The sequence below is a fragment of the Hemiscyllium ocellatum genome, unplaced genomic scaffold, assembly GCF_020745735.1.
Source record: "Hemiscyllium ocellatum isolate sHemOce1 unplaced genomic scaffold, sHemOce1.pat.X.cur. scaffold_2386_pat_ctg1, whole genome shotgun sequence".
Taxonomy (NCBI): Eukaryota; Metazoa; Chordata; class Chondrichthyes; order Orectolobiformes; family Hemiscylliidae; genus Hemiscyllium; species Hemiscyllium ocellatum.
In genome coordinates this window covers 60,778-76,386 of record NW_026868074.1, presented here as the reverse complement: position 1 = coordinate 76,386, position 15,609 = coordinate 60,778, and the positions used below count along the sequence as shown (strand labels likewise).

At 53.1% G+C, this 15,609-nt stretch overlaps 10 non-coding genes across 10 annotated transcripts; all 10 read left to right on the top strand.

The window, feature by feature from the left end:
* Positions 1-2,208: 2,208 nt before the first annotated feature.
* On the top strand, positions 2,209-2,281 carry trnat-cgu (transfer RNA threonine (anticodon CGU)). The gene has a single exon. It is a non-coding gene; the product is annotated as a tRNA-Thr (tRNA).
* A 4,556-nt stretch (positions 2,282-6,837) lies between these two features.
* Positions 6,838-6,910, top strand: trnat-ugu (transfer RNA threonine (anticodon UGU)). The gene has a single exon. It is a non-coding gene; the product is annotated as a tRNA-Thr (tRNA).
* Positions 6,911-7,871: 961 nt separating this feature from the next.
* trnat-cgu (transfer RNA threonine (anticodon CGU)) lies at positions 7,872-7,944 on the top strand. Its single transcript has one exon. It is a non-coding gene; the product is annotated as a tRNA-Thr (tRNA).
* A 765-nt stretch (positions 7,945-8,709) lies between these two features.
* trnat-ugu (transfer RNA threonine (anticodon UGU)) lies at positions 8,710-8,782 on the top strand. The gene has a single exon. It is a non-coding gene; the product is annotated as a tRNA-Thr (tRNA).
* A 984-nt stretch (positions 8,783-9,766) lies between these two features.
* Positions 9,767-9,839, top strand: trnat-cgu (transfer RNA threonine (anticodon CGU)). The gene has a single exon. It is a non-coding gene; the product is annotated as a tRNA-Thr (tRNA).
* A 767-nt stretch (positions 9,840-10,606) lies between these two features.
* On the top strand, positions 10,607-10,679 carry trnat-ugu (transfer RNA threonine (anticodon UGU)). The gene has a single exon. It is a non-coding gene; the product is annotated as a tRNA-Thr (tRNA).
* A 981-nt stretch (positions 10,680-11,660) lies between these two features.
* Positions 11,661-11,733, top strand: trnat-cgu (transfer RNA threonine (anticodon CGU)). Its single transcript has one exon. It is a non-coding gene; the product is annotated as a tRNA-Thr (tRNA).
* A 766-nt stretch (positions 11,734-12,499) lies between these two features.
* Positions 12,500-12,572, top strand: trnat-ugu (transfer RNA threonine (anticodon UGU)). Its single transcript has one exon. It is a non-coding gene; the product is annotated as a tRNA-Thr (tRNA).
* Positions 12,573-13,554: 982 nt separating this feature from the next.
* On the top strand, positions 13,555-13,627 carry trnat-cgu (transfer RNA threonine (anticodon CGU)). Its single transcript has one exon. It is a non-coding gene; the product is annotated as a tRNA-Thr (tRNA).
* Positions 13,628-15,446: 1,819 nt separating this feature from the next.
* On the top strand, positions 15,447-15,519 carry trnat-cgu (transfer RNA threonine (anticodon CGU)). The gene has a single exon. It is a non-coding gene; the product is annotated as a tRNA-Thr (tRNA).
* The last annotated feature ends 90 nt before the right edge of the window (positions 15,520-15,609 follow it).

Below are 15,609 nucleotides of genomic sequence, written 5' to 3'. Positions count from 1 at the left end.
TTTCCACACTGTCGCCAATCTAATTTATTCTAATCTCGTCAACACCGACCTGCAGAGAGGCAGTTCTACCCAGACCCATTCCGCACACTGCATCGTTGTACATTGAATGCTGACTAATCCATCGAGCCCGCACAATCACCGTACACAATGGGACAATGAAGCATGGCCAATCCCGCAGAAGCTGCACATCTCTGTAACCGGAGCACCCGGAGCAAACCCACGCGCGCACGGGGAGAGAGAGTGTTCAAACTGTCCAGACGGTGACGCGAGGGCTGTTACCCAATCAGCCAAAGGTTCGCGGCGGCCGCTCGCCCGGCTCCCTAGCTCAGCGGTTAGAGCGCTGGTCTCGTAAACCAGAGGGCGTGAGTTCAAATCTCACTGGGGCCTCATCGCATTTATCCTCTTGCCAGGCCAGCCCGCAGTCAGTTTCAATGTTTGGTATGCGACTGACGAGTACCATGTTCGAATCGCTCAACGCCTGTTTATGGTCCAAGCGGCTTCTGAGGAAGGGCGAGTTTTCACCCCCAAACACCAGAGGTACGCGACGCGCTCCCGAATAACCCTGTTGGACTGAGAGCTGCTACTTTTGTCAAGTTGAGCTTTCCTGCAACTTCTGCTTTTGTCACTTACAGCGTTCAGTTGAAATCCAAAAACTTCTTTGTTCTGCAGGCAAAGAACGGGGCCGTGTGTGTTCACCGATTTCAGTTTGAGATCGCTGACCGATGATGTCTCCCGGTGATTCTCAGATATCACAGGAGCACAGAATCCCTCCAGTTTGGAAACAGTTTGGGACTTGTTGGGCTGAAGGGCTGTTTCCACACTGTCAACCAATCTCATATATTCTTATCTCGTCAACACACGACCTGCAGAGAGCAATCTACCCAGGCCCATTCCGCGCACTGCATCATTCTACATTGAATGCTGACTAATCCACCGAGCCCGCACAATCACCGTACACAATGGGACAATGAAGCGTGGCCAATCCCGCAGAAGCTACACTTCTTTGTAAACGGAGCAGCCGGAGCAAACCCACGGGAAGAATGTTCAAACCGTTCAGACGGTGACGCGAGGGTCGATTGGAACCTGTGTCCCAAGCGTTCTGACTCAGCCAGTGTTAACCAGTCAGCCAAGTTCCGCTGAGCGACCTGGCGCCTGGCTCCATAGCTCAGCGGTTAGAGCACTGGTCTTGTAAACCAGAGATCGTGAGTTCAAATCTCCTCAGGGGCCTCTCAGTCTTGTGGTATGACGCTGAGGAGCGCTGTGTTCTTCAAATTGCTCCTCGCCCGTTGTCGTCCAACCGGCTTCTTGGAAGCACGAGCGTCCACCGGCGGGGCGGGTGGCGCTCCTGTTGGACTCATAGCTGCTGCTTTGGGAATTGATGTCTGAAACGCCTCTCATTTCTCGTCTCCGACCAGGTGAGCAGGTTTTCCTGCAACTTCTTTCTTCTGCAGGCAAAGAACGGGGCTGTGTGTGTTCACCGATTAAAGTTTGAGATCGCTGAACCGATTAAAGTTTGAGATCGCTGACCTCAGTCACTCCAAGCGACCGAATGACCATTCCCAATCATGTCCTCCCGGTGATTCTCAGCTATCACAGAAGCATAGAATCCCTCCAGTTTGGAAACAGGCCATTCCGCCCAACTAGCCGCTCAGTGGTTCGCACTGCTGCCTCACAGCACTAGGGACGCAGTCACGATTCCAGCTTTAGGGGACTGTCTGTGTCGTGTTTGCACATTCGCCCAGAGTCTGCGTGGGTTTGCTCCGGTTCGCTCCCACTGTCTAAAGACGTGCAAGTCGTGTGAATTGGCCATTCTAAATTGCCCCTAGTCGTAGGTACATATTCAGAGAGAAACGGGTCTGGGTGGGTTGATGTGGACTTGTTGGGCTGAAGGGCCTGTTTCCACACTGTCGCCAATCTAATTTATTCTAATCTCGTCAACACCGACCTGCAGAGAGCAGTCTACCCAGACCCATTCCGCACACTGCATCGTTGTACATTGAATGCTGACTAATCCATCGAGCCCGCACAATCACCGTACACAATGGGACAATGAAGCATGGCCAATCCCGCAGAAGCTGCACATCTCTGTAACCGGAGCACCCGGAGCAAACCCACGCGCGCACGGGGAGAGAGAGTGTTCAAACTGTCCAGACGGTGACGCGAGGGCTGTTACCCAATCAGCCAAAGGTTCGCGGCGGCCGCTCGCCCGGCTCCATAGCTCAGCGGTTAGAGCGCTGGTCTCGTAAACCAGAGGGCGTGAGTTCAAATCTCACTGGGGCCTCATCGCATTTATCCTCTTTGCCAGGCCAGCCCGCAGTCAGTTTCAATGTTTGGTATGCGACTGACGAGTACCATGTTCGAATCGCTCAACGCCTGTTTATGGTCCAAGCGGCTTCTGAGAAGGGCGAGTTTTCACCCCCAAACACCAGAGGTACGCGACGCGCTCCCGAATAACCCTGTTTGGACTGAGAGCTGCTACTTTTGTCAAGTTGAGCTTTCCTGCAACTTCTGCTTTGTCACTTACAGCGTTCAGTTGAAATCCAAAAACTTCTTTGTTCTGCAGGCAAAGAACGGGGCCGTGTGTGTTCACCGATTTCAGTTTGAGATCGCTGACCGATGATGTCTCCCGGTGATTCTCAGATATCACAGGAGCACAGAATCCCTCCAGTTTGGAAACAGTTTGGACTTGTTGGGCTGAAGGGCCTGTTTCCACACTGTCACCAATCTCATATATTCTTATCTCGTCAACACCGACCTGCAGAGAGCAATCTACCCAGGCCCATTCCGCGCACTGCATCATTCTACATTGAATGCTGACTAATCCACCGAGCCCGCACAATCACCGTACACAATGGGACAATGAAGCGTGGCCAATCCGCAGAAGCTACACTTCTTTGTAAACGGAGCAGCCGGAGCAAACCCACGGGAGAATGTTCAAACCGTTCAGACGGTGACGCGAGGGTCGATTGGAACCTGTGTCCCAAGCGTTCTGACTCAGCCAGTGTTAACCAGTCAGCCAAGTTCCGCTGAGCGACCTGGCGCCTGGCTCCATAGCTCAGCGGTTTAGCACTGGTCTTGTAAACCAGAGGTCGTGAGTTCAAATCTCACTGGGGCCTCTCAGTCTTGTGGTATGACGCTGAGGAGCGCTGTGTTCTTCAAATTGCTCCTCGCCCGTTTGTCGTCCAAACCGGCTTCTTGGAAGCACGAGCGTCCACCGGCGGGGCGGGTGGCGCTCCTGTTGGACTCATAGCTGCTGCTTTTGGGAATTGATGTCTGAAACGCCTCTCATTTCTCGTCTCCGACCAGGTGAGCAGGTTTTCCTGCAACTTCTTTCTTCTGCAGGCAAAGAACGGGGCTGTGTGTGTTCACCGATTAAAGTTTGAGATCGCTGAACCGATTAAAGTTTGAGATCGCTGACCTCAGTCACTCCAAGCGACCGAATGACCATTCCCAATCATGTCTCCCGGTGATTCTCAGCTATCACAGAAGCATAGAATCCCTCCAGTTTGGAAACAGGCCATTCCGCCCAACTAGCCGCTCAGTGGTTCGCACTGCTGCCTCACAGCACTAGGGACGCAGTCACGATTCCAGCTTTAGGGGACTGTCTGTGTCGTGTTTGCACATTCGCCCAGAGTCTGCGTGGGTTTGCTCCGGTTCGCTCCCACTGTCTAAAGACGTGCAAGTCGTGTGAATTGGCCATTCTAAATTGCCCCTAGTCGTAGGTACATTATTCAGAGAGAAACGGGTCTGGGTGGTTGATGTGGACTTGTTGGGCTGAAGGGCCTGTTTCCACACTGTCGCCAATCTAATTTATTCTAATCTCGTCAACACCGACCTGCAGAGAGCAGTCTACCCAGACCCATTCCGCACACTGCATCGTTGTACATTGAATGCTGACTAATCCATCGAGCCCGCACAATCACCGTACACAATGGGACAATGAAGCATGGCCAATCCCGCAGAAGCTGCACATCTCTGTAACCGGAGCACCCGAGCAAACCCACGCGCGCACGGGGAGAGAGAGTGTTCAAACTGTCCAGACGGTGACGCGAGGGCTGTTACCCAATCAGCCAAAGGTTCGCGGCGGCCGCTCGCCCGGCCCCATCCATAGCTCAGCGGTTAGAGCGCTGGTCTCGTAAACCAGAGGGCGTGAGTTCAAATCTCACTGGGGCCTCATCGCATTTATCCTCTTTGCCAGGCCAGCCCGCAGTCAGTTTCAATGTTTGGTATGCGACTGACGAGTACCATGTTCGAATCGCTCAACGCCTGTTTATGGTCCAAGCGGCTTCTGAGGAAGGGCGAGTTTTCACCCCCAAACACCAGAGGTACGCGACGCGCTCCCGAATAACCCTGTTGGACTGAGAGCTGCTACTTTTGTCAAGTTGAGCTTTCCTGCAACTTCTGCTTTTGTCACTTACAGCGTTCAGTTGAAATCCAAAAACTTCTTTGTTCTGCAGGCAAAGAACGGGGCCGTGTGTGTTCACCGATTTCAGTTTGAGATCGCTGACCGATGATGTCTCCCGGTGATTCTCAGATATCACAGGAGCACAGAATCCCTCCAGTTTGGAAACAGTTTGGACTTGTTGGGCTGAAGGGCCTGTTTCCACACTGTCACCAATCTCATATATTCTTATCTCGTCAACACCGACCTGCAGAGAGCAATCTACCCAGGCCCATTCCGCGCACTGCATCATTCTACATTGAATGCTGACTAATCCACCGAGCCCGCACAATCACCGTACACAATGGGACAATGAAGCGTGGCCAATCCCGCAGAAGCTACACTTCTTTGTAAACGGAGCAGCCGGAGCAAACCCACGGGGAGAATGTTCAAACCGTTCAGACGGTGACGCGAGGGTCGATTGGAACCTGTGTCCCAAGCGTTCTGACTCAGCCAGTGTTAACCAGTCAGCCAAGTTCCGCTGAGCGACCTGGCGCCTGGCTCCATAGCTCAGCGGTTAGAGCACTGGTCTTGTAAACCAGAGATCGTGAGTTCAAATCTCACTGGGGCCTCTCAGTCTTGTGGTATGACGCTGAGGAGCGCTGTGTTCTTCAAATTGCTCCTCGCCCGTTTGTCGTCCAACCGGCTTCTTGGAAGCACGAGCGTCCACCGGCGGGGCGGGTGGCGCTCCTGTTGGACTCATAGCTGCTGCTTTTGGAATTGATGTCTGAAAACGCCTCTCATTTCTCGTCTCCGACCAGGTGAGCAGGTTTTCCTGCAACTTCTTTCTTCTGCAGGCAAAGAACGGGGCTGTGTGTGTTCACCGATTAAAGTTTGAGATCGCTGAACCGATTAAAGTTTGAGATCGCTGACCTCAGTCACTCCAAGCGACCGAATGACCATTCCCAATCATGTCTCCCGGTGATTCTCAGCTATCACAGAAGCATAGAATCCCTCCAGTTTGGAAACAGGCCATTCCGCCCAACTAGCCGCTCAGTGGTTCGCACTGCTGCCTCACAGCACTAGGGACGCAGTCACGATTCCAGCTTTAGGGGACTGTCTGTGTCGTGTTTGCACATTCGCCCAGAGTCTGCGTGGGTTTGCTCCGGTTCGCTCCCACTGTCTAAAGACGTGCAAGTCGTGTGAATTGGCCATTCTAAATTGCCCCTAGTCGTAGGTACATTATTCAGAGAGAAACGGGTCTGGGTGGGTTGATGTGGACTTGTTGGCTGAAGGGCCTGTTTCCACACTGTCGCCAATCTAATTTATTCTAATCTCGTCAACACCGACCTGCAGAGAGCAGTCTACCCAGACCCATTCCGCACACTGCATCGTTGTACATTGAATGCTGACTAATCCATCGAGCCCGCACAATCACCGTACACAATGGGACAATGAAGCATGGCCAATCCCGCAGAAGCTGCACATCTCTGTAACCGGAGCACCCGGAGCAAAACAAACCCACGCGCGCACGGGGAGAGAGAGTGTTCAAACTGTCCAGACGGTGACGCGAGGGCTGTTACCCAATCAGCCAAAGGTTCGCGGCGGCCGCTCGCCCGGCTCCATAGCTCAGCGGTTAGAGCGCTGGTCTCGTAAACCAGAGGGCGTGAGTTCAAATCTCACTGGGCCTCATCGCATTTATCCTCTTTGCCAGGCCAGCCCGCAGTCAGTTTCAATGTTTGGTATGCGACTGACGAGTACCATGTTCGAATCGCTCAACGCCTGTTTATGGTCCAAGCGGCTTCTGAGGAAGGGCGAGTTTTCACCCCCAAACACCAGAGGTACGCGACGCGCTCCCGAATAACCCTGTTGGACTGAGAGCTGCTACTTTTGTCAAGTTGAGCTTTCCTGCAACTTCTGCTTTTGTCACTTACAGCGTTCAGTTGAAATCCAAAAACTTCTTTGTTCTGCAGGCAAAGAACGGGGCCGTGTGTGTTCACCGATTTCAGTTTGAGATCGCTGACCGATGATGTCTCCCGGTGATTCTCAGATATCACAGGAGCACAGAATCCCTCCAGTTTGGAAACAGTTTGGACTTGTTGGGCTGAAGGGCCTGTTTCCACACTGTCACCAATCTCATATATTCTTATCTCGTCAACACCGACCTGCAGAGAGCAATCTACCCAGGCCCATTCCGCGCACTGCATCATTCTACATTGAATGCTGACTAATCCACCGAGCCCGCACAATCACCGTACACAATGGGACAATGAAGCGTGGCCAATCCCGCAGAAGCTACACTTCTTTGTAAACGGAGCAGCCGGAGCAAACCCACGGGGAGAATGTTCAAACCGTTCAGACGGTGACGCGAGGGTCGATTGGAACCTGTGTCCCAAGCGTTCTGACTCAGCCAGTGTTAACCAGTCAGCCAAGTTCCGCTGAGCGACCTGGCGCCTGGCTCCATAGCTCAGCGGTTAGAGCACTGGTCTTGTAAACCAGAGGTCGTGAGTTCAAATCTCACTGGGGCCTCTCAGTCTTGTGGTATGACGCTGAGGAGCGCTGTGTTCTTCAAATTGCTCCTCGCCCGTTTGTCGTCCAACCGGCTTCTTGGAAGCACGAGCGTCCACCGGCGGGGCGGGTGGCGCTCCTGTTGGACTCATAGCTGCTGCTTTTGGGAATTGATGTCTGAAACGCCTCTCATTTCTCGTCTCCGACCAGGTGAGCAGGTTTTCCTGCAACTTCTTTCTTCTGCAGGCAAAGAACGGGGCTGTGTTGTGTTTTCAACCGATTAAAGTTTGAGATCGCTGACCTCAGTCACTCCAAGCGACCGAATGACCATTCCCAATCATGTCTCCCGGTGATTCTCAGCTATCACAGAAGCATAGAATCCCTCCAGTTTGGAAACAGGCCATTCCGCCCAACTAGCCGCTCAGTGGTTCGCACTGCTGCCTCACAGCACTAGGGACGCAGTCACGATTCCAGCTTTAGGGGACTGTCTGTGTCGTGTTTGCACATTCGCCCAGAGTCTGCGTGGGTTTGCTCCGGTTCGCTCCCACTGTCTAAAGACGTGCAAGTCGTGTGAATTGGCCATTCTAAATTGCCCCTAGTCGTAGGTACATTATTCAGAGAGAAACGGGTCTGGGTGGGTTGATGTGGACTTGTTGGGCTGAAGGGCCTGTTTCCACACTGTCGCCAATCTAATTTATTCTAATCTCGTCAACACCGACCTGCAGAGAGCAGTCTACCCAGACCCATTCCGCACACTGCATCGTTGTACATTGAATGCTGACTAATCCATCGAGCCCGCACAATCACCGTACACAATGGGACAATGAAGCATGGCCAATCCCGCAGAAGCTGCACATCTCTGTAACCGGAGCAGCCGGAGCAAACCCACGCGCGCACGGGGAGAGAGAGTGTTCAAACTGTCCAGACGGTGACGCGAGGGCTGTTACCCAATCAGCCAAAGGTTCGCGGCGGCCGCTCGCCCGGCTCCATAGCTCAGCGGTTAGAGCGCTGGTCTCGTAAACCAGAGGGCGTGAGTTCAAATCTCACTGGGGCCTCATCGCATTTATCCTCTTTGCCAGGCCAGCCCGCAGTCAGTTTCAATGTTTGGTATGCGACTGACGAGTACCATGTTCGAATCGCTCAACGCCTGTTTATGGTCCAAGCGGCTTCTGAGGAAGGGCGAGTTTTCACCCCCAAACACCAGAGGAACGCGACGCGCTCCCGAATAACCCTGTTGGACTGAGAGCTGCTACTTTTGTCAAGTTGAGCTTTCCTGCAACTTCTGCTTTTGTCACTTACAGCGTTCAGTTGAAATCCAAAAACTTCTTTGTTCTGCAGGCAAAGAACGGGGCCGTGTGTGTTCACCGATTTCAGTTTGAGATCGCTGACCGATGATGTCTCCCGGTGATTCTCAGATATCACAGGAGCACAGAATCCCTCCAGTTTGGAAACAGTTTGGACTTGTTGGGCTGAAGGGCCTGTTTCCCACTGTCACCAATCTCATATATTCTTATCTCGTCAACACCGACCTGCAGAGAGCAATCTACCCAGGCCCATTCCGCGCACTGCATCATTCTACATTGAATGCTGACTAATCCACCGAGCCCGCACAATCACCGTACACAATGGGACAATGAAGCGTGGCCAATCCCGCAGAAGCTACACTTCTTTGTAAACGGAGCAGCCGGAGCAAACCCACGGGGAGAATGTTCAAACCGTTCAGACGGTGACGCGAGGGTCGATTGGAACCTGTGTCCCAAGCGTTCTGACTCAGCCAGTGTTAACCAGTCAGCCAAGTTCCGCTGAGCGACCTGGCGCCTGGCTCCATAGCTCAGCGGTTAGAGCACTGGTCTTGTAAACCAGAGGTCGTGAGTTCAAATCTCACTGGGGCCTCTCAGTCTTGTGGTATGACGCTGAGGAGCGCTGTGTTCTTCAAATTGCTCCTCGCCCGTTTGTCGTCCAACCGGCTTCTTGGAAGCACGAGCGTCCACCGGCGGGGCGGGTGGCGCTCCTGTTGGACTCATAGCTGCTGCTTTTGGGAATTGATGTCTGAAACGCCTCTCATTTCTCGTCTCCGACCAGGTGAGCAGGTTTTCCTGCAACTTCTTTCTTCTGCAGGCAAAGAACGGGGCTGTGTGTGTTCACCGATTAAAGTTTGAGATCGCTGAACCGATTAAAGTTTGAGATCGCTGACCTCAGTCACTCCAAGCGACCGAATGACCATTCCCAATCATGTCTCCCGGTGATTCTCAGCTATCACAGAAGCATAGAATCCCTCCAGTTTGGAAACAGGCCATTCCGCCCAACTAGCCGCTCAGTGGTTCGCACTGCTGCCTCACAGCACTAGGGACGCAGTCACGATTCCAGCTTTAGGGGACTGTCTGTGTCGTGTTTGCACATTCGCCCAGAGTCTGCGTGGGTTTGCTCCGGTTCGCTCCCACTGTCTAAAGACGTGCAAGTCGTGTGAATTGGCCATTCTAAATTGCCCCTAGTCGTAGGTACATTATTCAGAGAGAAACGGGTCTGGGTGGGTTGATGTGGACTTGTTGGGCTGAAGGGCCTGTTTCCACACTGTCGCCAATCTAATTTATTCTAATCTCGTCAACACCGACCTGCAGAGAGCAGTCTACCCAGACCCATTCCGCACACTGCATCGTTGTACATTGAATGCTGACTAATCCATCGAGCCCGCACAATCACCGTACACAATGGGACAATGAAGCATGGCCAATCCCGCAGAAGCTGCACATCTCTGTAACCGGAGCACCCGGAGCAAACCCACGCGCGCACGGGGAGAGAGAGTGTTCAAACTGTCCAGACGGTGACGCGAGGGCTGTTACCCAATCAGCCAAAGGTTCGCGGCGGCCGCTCGCCGCCGGCTCCATAGCTCAGCGGTTAGAGCGCTGGTCTCGTAAACCAGAGGGCGTGAGTTCAAATCTCACTGGGGCCTCATCGCATTTATCCTCTTTGCCAGGCCAGCCCGCAGTCAGTTTCAATGTTTGGTATGCGACTGACGAGTACCATGTTCGAATCGCTCAACGCCTGTTTATGGTCCAAGCGGCTTCTGAGGAAGGGCGAGTTTTCACCCCCAAACACCAGAGGTACGCGACGCGCTCCCGAATAACCCTGTTGGACTGAGAGCTGCTACTTTTGTCAAGTTGAGCTTTCCTGCAACTTCTGCTTTTGTCACTTACAGCGTTCAGTTGAAATCCAAAAACTTCTTTGTTCTGCAGGCAAAGAACGGGGCCGTGTGTGTTCACCGATTTCAGTTTGAGATCGCTGACCGATGATGTCTCCCGGTGATTCTCAGATATCACAGGAGCACAGAATCCCTCCAGTTTGGAAACAGTTTGGACTTGTTGGGCTGAAGGGCCTGTTTCCACACTGTCACCAATCTCATATATTCTTATCTCGTCAACACCGACCTGCAGAGAGCAATCTACCCAAGGCCCATTCCGCGCACTGCATCATTCTACATTGAATGCTGACTAATCCACCGAGCCCGCACAATCACCGTACACAATGGGACAATGAAGCGTGGCCAATCCCGCAGAAGCTACACTTCTTTGTAAACGGAGCAGCCGGAGCAAACCCACGGGGAGAATGTTCAAAACGTTCAGACGGTGACGCGAGGGTCGATTGGAACCTGTGTCCCAAGCGTTCTGACTCAGCCAGTGTTAACCAGTCAGCCAAGTTCCGCTGAGCGACCTGGCGCCTGGCTCCATAGCTCAGCGGTTAGAGCACTGGTCTTGTAAACCAGAGGTCGTGAGTTCAAATCTCACTGGGGCCTCTCAGTCTTGTGGTATGACGCTGAGGAGCGCTGTGTTCTTCAAATTGCTCCTCGCCCGTTTGTCGTCCAACCGGCTTCTTGGAAGCACGAGCGTCCACCGGCGGGGCGGGTGGCGCTCCTGTTGGACTCATAGCTGCTGCTTTTGGGAATTGATGTCTGAAACGCCTCTCATTTCTCGTCTCCGACCAGGTGAGCAGGTTTTCCTGCAACTTCTTTCTTCTGCAGGCAAAGAACGGGGCTGTGTGTGTTCACCGATTAAAGTTTGAGATCGCTGAACCGATTAAAGTTTGAGATCGCTGACCTCAGTCACTCCAAGCGACCGAATGACCATTCCCAATCATGTCTCCCGTGATTCTCAGCTATCACAGAAGCATAGAATCCCTCCAGTTTGGAAACAGGCCATTCCGCCCAACTAGCCGCTCAGTGGTTCGCACTGCTGCCTCACAGCACTAGGGACGCAGTCACGATTCCAGCTTTAGGGGACTGTCTGTGTCGTGTTTGCACATTCGCCCAGAGTCTGCGTGGGTTTGCTCCGGTTCGCTCCCACTGTCTAAAGACGTGCAAGTCGTGTGAATTGGCCATTCTAAATTGCCCCTAGTCGTAGGTACATTATTCAGAGAGAAACGGGTCTGGGTGGGTTGATGTGGACTTGTTGGGCTGAAGGGCCTGTTTCCACACTGTCGCCAATCTAATTTATTCTAATCTCGTCAACACCGACCTGCAGAGAGCAGTCTACCCAGACCCATTCCGCACACTGCATCGTTGTACATTGAATGCTGACTAATCCATCGAGCCCGCACAATCACCGTACACAATGGGACAATGAAGCATGGCCAATCCCGCAGAAGCTGCACATCTCTGTAACCGGAGCACCCGGAGCAAACCCACGCGCGCACGGGGAGAGAGAGTGTTCAAACTGTCCAGACGGTGACGCGAGGGCTGTTACCCAATCAGCCAAAGGTTCGCGGCGGCCGCTCGCCCGGCTCCATAGCTCAGCGGTTAGAGCGCTGGTCTCGTAAACCAGAGGGCGTGAGTTCAAATCTCACTGGGGCCTCATCGCATTTATCCTCTTTGCCAGGCCAGCCCGCAGTCAGTTTCAATGTTTGGTATGCGACTGACGAGTACCATGTTCGAATCGCTCAACGCCTGTTTATGGTCCAAGCGGCTTCTGAGGAAGGGCGAGTTTTCACCCCCAAACACCAGAGGTACGCGACGCGCTCCCGAATAACCCTGTTGGACTGAGAGCTGCTACTTTTGTCAAGTTGAGCTTTCCTGCAACTTCTGCTTTTGTCACTTACAGCGTTCAGTTGAAATCCAAAAACTTCTTTGTTCTGCAGGCAAAGAACGGGGCCGTGTGTGTTCACCGATTTCAGTTTGAGATCGCTGACCGATGATGTCTCCCGGTGATTCTCAGATATCACAGGAGCACAGAATCCCTCCAGTTTGGAAACAGTTTGGACTTGTTGGGCTGAAGGGCCTGTTTCCACACTGTCACCAATCTCATATATTCTTATCTCGTCAACACCGACCTGCAGAGAGCAATCTACCCAGGCCCATTCCGCGCACTGCATCATTCTACATTGAATGCTGACTAATCCACCGAGCCCGCACAATCACCGTACACAATGGGACAATGAAGCGTGGCCAATCCCGCAGAAGCTACACTTCTTTGTAAACGGAGCAGCCGGAGCAAACCCACGGGGAGAATGTTCAAACCGTTCAGACGGTGACGCGAGGGTCGATTGGAACCTGTGTCCCAAGCGTTCTGACTCAGCCAGTGTTAACCAGTCAGCCAAGTTCCGCTGAGCGACCTGGCGCCTGGCTCCATAGCTCAGCGGTTAGAGCACTGGTCTTGTAAACCAGAGGTCGTGAGTTCAAATCTCACTGGGGCCTCTCAGTCTTGTGGTATGACGCTGAGGAGCGCTGTGTTCTTCAAATTGCTCCTCGCCCGTTTGTCGTCCAACCGGCTTCTTGGAAGCACGAGCGTCCACCGGCGGGGCGGGTGGCGCTCCTGTTGGACTCATAGCTGCTGCTTTTGGGAATTGATGTCTGAAACGCCTCTCATTTCTCGTCTCCGACCAGGTGAGCAGGTTTTCCTGCAACTTCTTTCTTCTGCAGGCAAAGAACGGGGCTGTGTGTGTTCACCGATTAAAGTTTGAGATCGCTGAACCGATTAAAGTTTGAGATCGCTGACCTCAGTCACTCCAAGCGACCGAATGACCATTCCCAATCATGTCTCCCGGTGATTCTCAGCTATCACAGAAGCATAGAATCCCTCCAGTTTGGAAACAGGCCATTCCGCCCAACTAGCCGCTCAGTGGTTCGCACTGCTGCCTCACAGCACTAGGGACGCAGTCACGATTCCAGCTTTAGGGGACTGTCTGTGTCGTGTTTGCACATTCGCCCAGAGTCTGCGTGGGTTTGCTCCGGTTCGCTCCCACTGTCTAAAGACGTGCAAGTCGTGTGAATTGGCCATTCTAAATTGCCCCTAGTCGTAGGTACATTATTCAGAGAGAAACGGGTCTGGGTGGGTTGATGTGGACTTGTTGGGCTGAAGGGCCTGTTTCCACACTGTCGCCAATCTAATTTATTCTAATCTCGTCAACACCGACCTGCAGAGAGCAGTCTACCCAGACCCATTCCGCACACTGCATCGTTGTACATTGAATGCTGACTAATCCATCGAGCCCGCACAATCACCGTACACAATGGGACAATGAAGCATGGCCAATCCCGCAGAAGCTGCACATCTCTGTAACCGGAGCACCCGGAGCAAACCCACGCGCGCACGGGGAGAGAGAGTGTTCAAACTGTCCAGACGGTGACGCGAGGGCTGTTACCCAATCAGCCAAAGGTTCGCGGCGGCCGCTCGCCCGGCTCCATAGCTCAGCGGTTAGAGCGCTGGTCTCGTAAACCAGAGGGCGTGAGTTCAAATCTCACTGGGGCCTCATCGCATTTATCCTCTTTGCCAGGCCAGCCCGCAGTCAGTTTCAATGTTTGGTATGCGACTGACGAGTACCATGTTCGAATCGCTCAACGCCTGTTTATGGTCCAAGCGGCTTCTGAGGAAGGGCGAGTTTTCACCCCCAAACACCAGAGGTACGCGACGCGCTCCCGAATAACCCTGTTGGACTGAGAGCTGCTACTTTTGTCAAGTTGAGCTTTCCTGCAACTTCTGCTTTTGTCACTTACAGCGTTCAGTTGAAATCCAAAAACTTCTTTGTTCTGCAGGCAAAGAACGGGCCGTGTGTGTTCACCGATTTCAGTTTGAGATCGCTGACCGATGATGTCTCCCGTGATTCTCAGATATCACAGGAGCACAGAATCCCTCCAGTTTGGAAACAGTTTGGACTTGTTGGGCTGAAGGGCCTGTTTCCACACTGTCACCAATCTCATATATTCTTATCTCGTCAACACCGACCTGCAGAGAGCAATCTACCCAGGCCCATTCCGCGCACTGCATCATTCTACATTGAATGCTGACTAATCCACCGAGCCCGCACAATCACCGTACACAATGGGACAATGAAGCGTGGCCAATCCCGCAGAAGCTACACTTCTTTGTAAACGGAGCAGCCGGAGCAAACCCACGGGGAGAATGTTCAAACCGTTCAGACGGTGACGCGAGGGTCGATTGGAACCTGTGTCCCAAGCGTTCTGACTCAGCCAGTGTTAACCAGTCAGCCAAGTTCCGCTGAGCGACCTGGCGCCTGGCTCCATAGCTCAGCGGTTAGAGCACTGGTCTTGTAAACCAGAGATCGTGAGTTCAAATCTCACTGGGGCCTCTCAGTCTTGTGGTATGACGCTGAGGAGCGCTGTGTTCTTCAAATTGCTCCTCGCCCGTTTGTCGTCCAACCGGCTTCTTGGAAGCACGAGCGTCCACCGGCGGGGCGGGTGGCGCTCCTGTTGGACTCATAGCTGCTGCTTTTGGGAATTGATGTCTGAAACGCCTCTCATTTCTCGTCTCCGACCAGGTGAGCAGGTTTTCCTGCAACTTCTTTCTTCTGCAGGCAAAGAACGGGGCTGTGTGTGTTCACCGATTAAAGTTTGAGATCGCTGAACCGATTAAAGTTTGAGATCGCTGACCTCAGTCACTCCAAGCGACCGAATGACCATTCCCAATCATGTCTCCCGGTGATTCTCAGCTATCACAGAAGCATAGAATCCCTCCAGTTTGGAAACAGGCCATTCCGCCCAACTAGCCGCTCAGTGGTTCGCACTGCTGCCTCACAGCACTAGGGACGCAGTCACGATTCCAGCTTTAGGGGACTGTCTGTGTCGTGTTTGCACATTCGCCCAGAGTCTGCGTGGGTTTGCTCCGGTTCGCTCCCACTGTCTAAAGACGTGCAAGTCGTGTGAATTGGCCATTCTAAATTGCCCCTAGTCGTAGGTACATTATTCAGAGAGAAACGGGTCTGGGTGGGTTGATGTGGACTTGTTGGGCTGAAGGGCCTGTTTCCACACTGTCGCCAATCTAATTTATTCTAATCTCGTCAACACCGACCTGCAGAGAGCAGTCTACCCAGACCCATTCCGCACACTGCATCGTTGTACATTGAATGCTGACTAATCCATCGAGCCCGCACAATCACCGTACACAATGGGACAATGAAGCATGGCCAATCCCGCAGAAGCTGCACATCTCTGTAACCGGAGCACCCGGAGCAAACCCACGCGCGCACGGGGAGAGAGAGTGTTCAAACTGTCCAGACGGTGACGCGAGGGCTGTTACCCAATCAGCCAAAGGTTCGCGGCGGCCGCTCGCCCGGCTCCATAGCTCAGCGGTTAGAGCGCTGGTCTCGTAAACCAGAGGGCGTGAGTTCAAATCTCACTGGGGCCTCATCGCATTTATCCTCTTTGCCAGGCCAGCCCGCAGTCAGTTTCAATGTTTGGTATGCGACTGACGAGTACCATGTTCGAATCGCTCAAC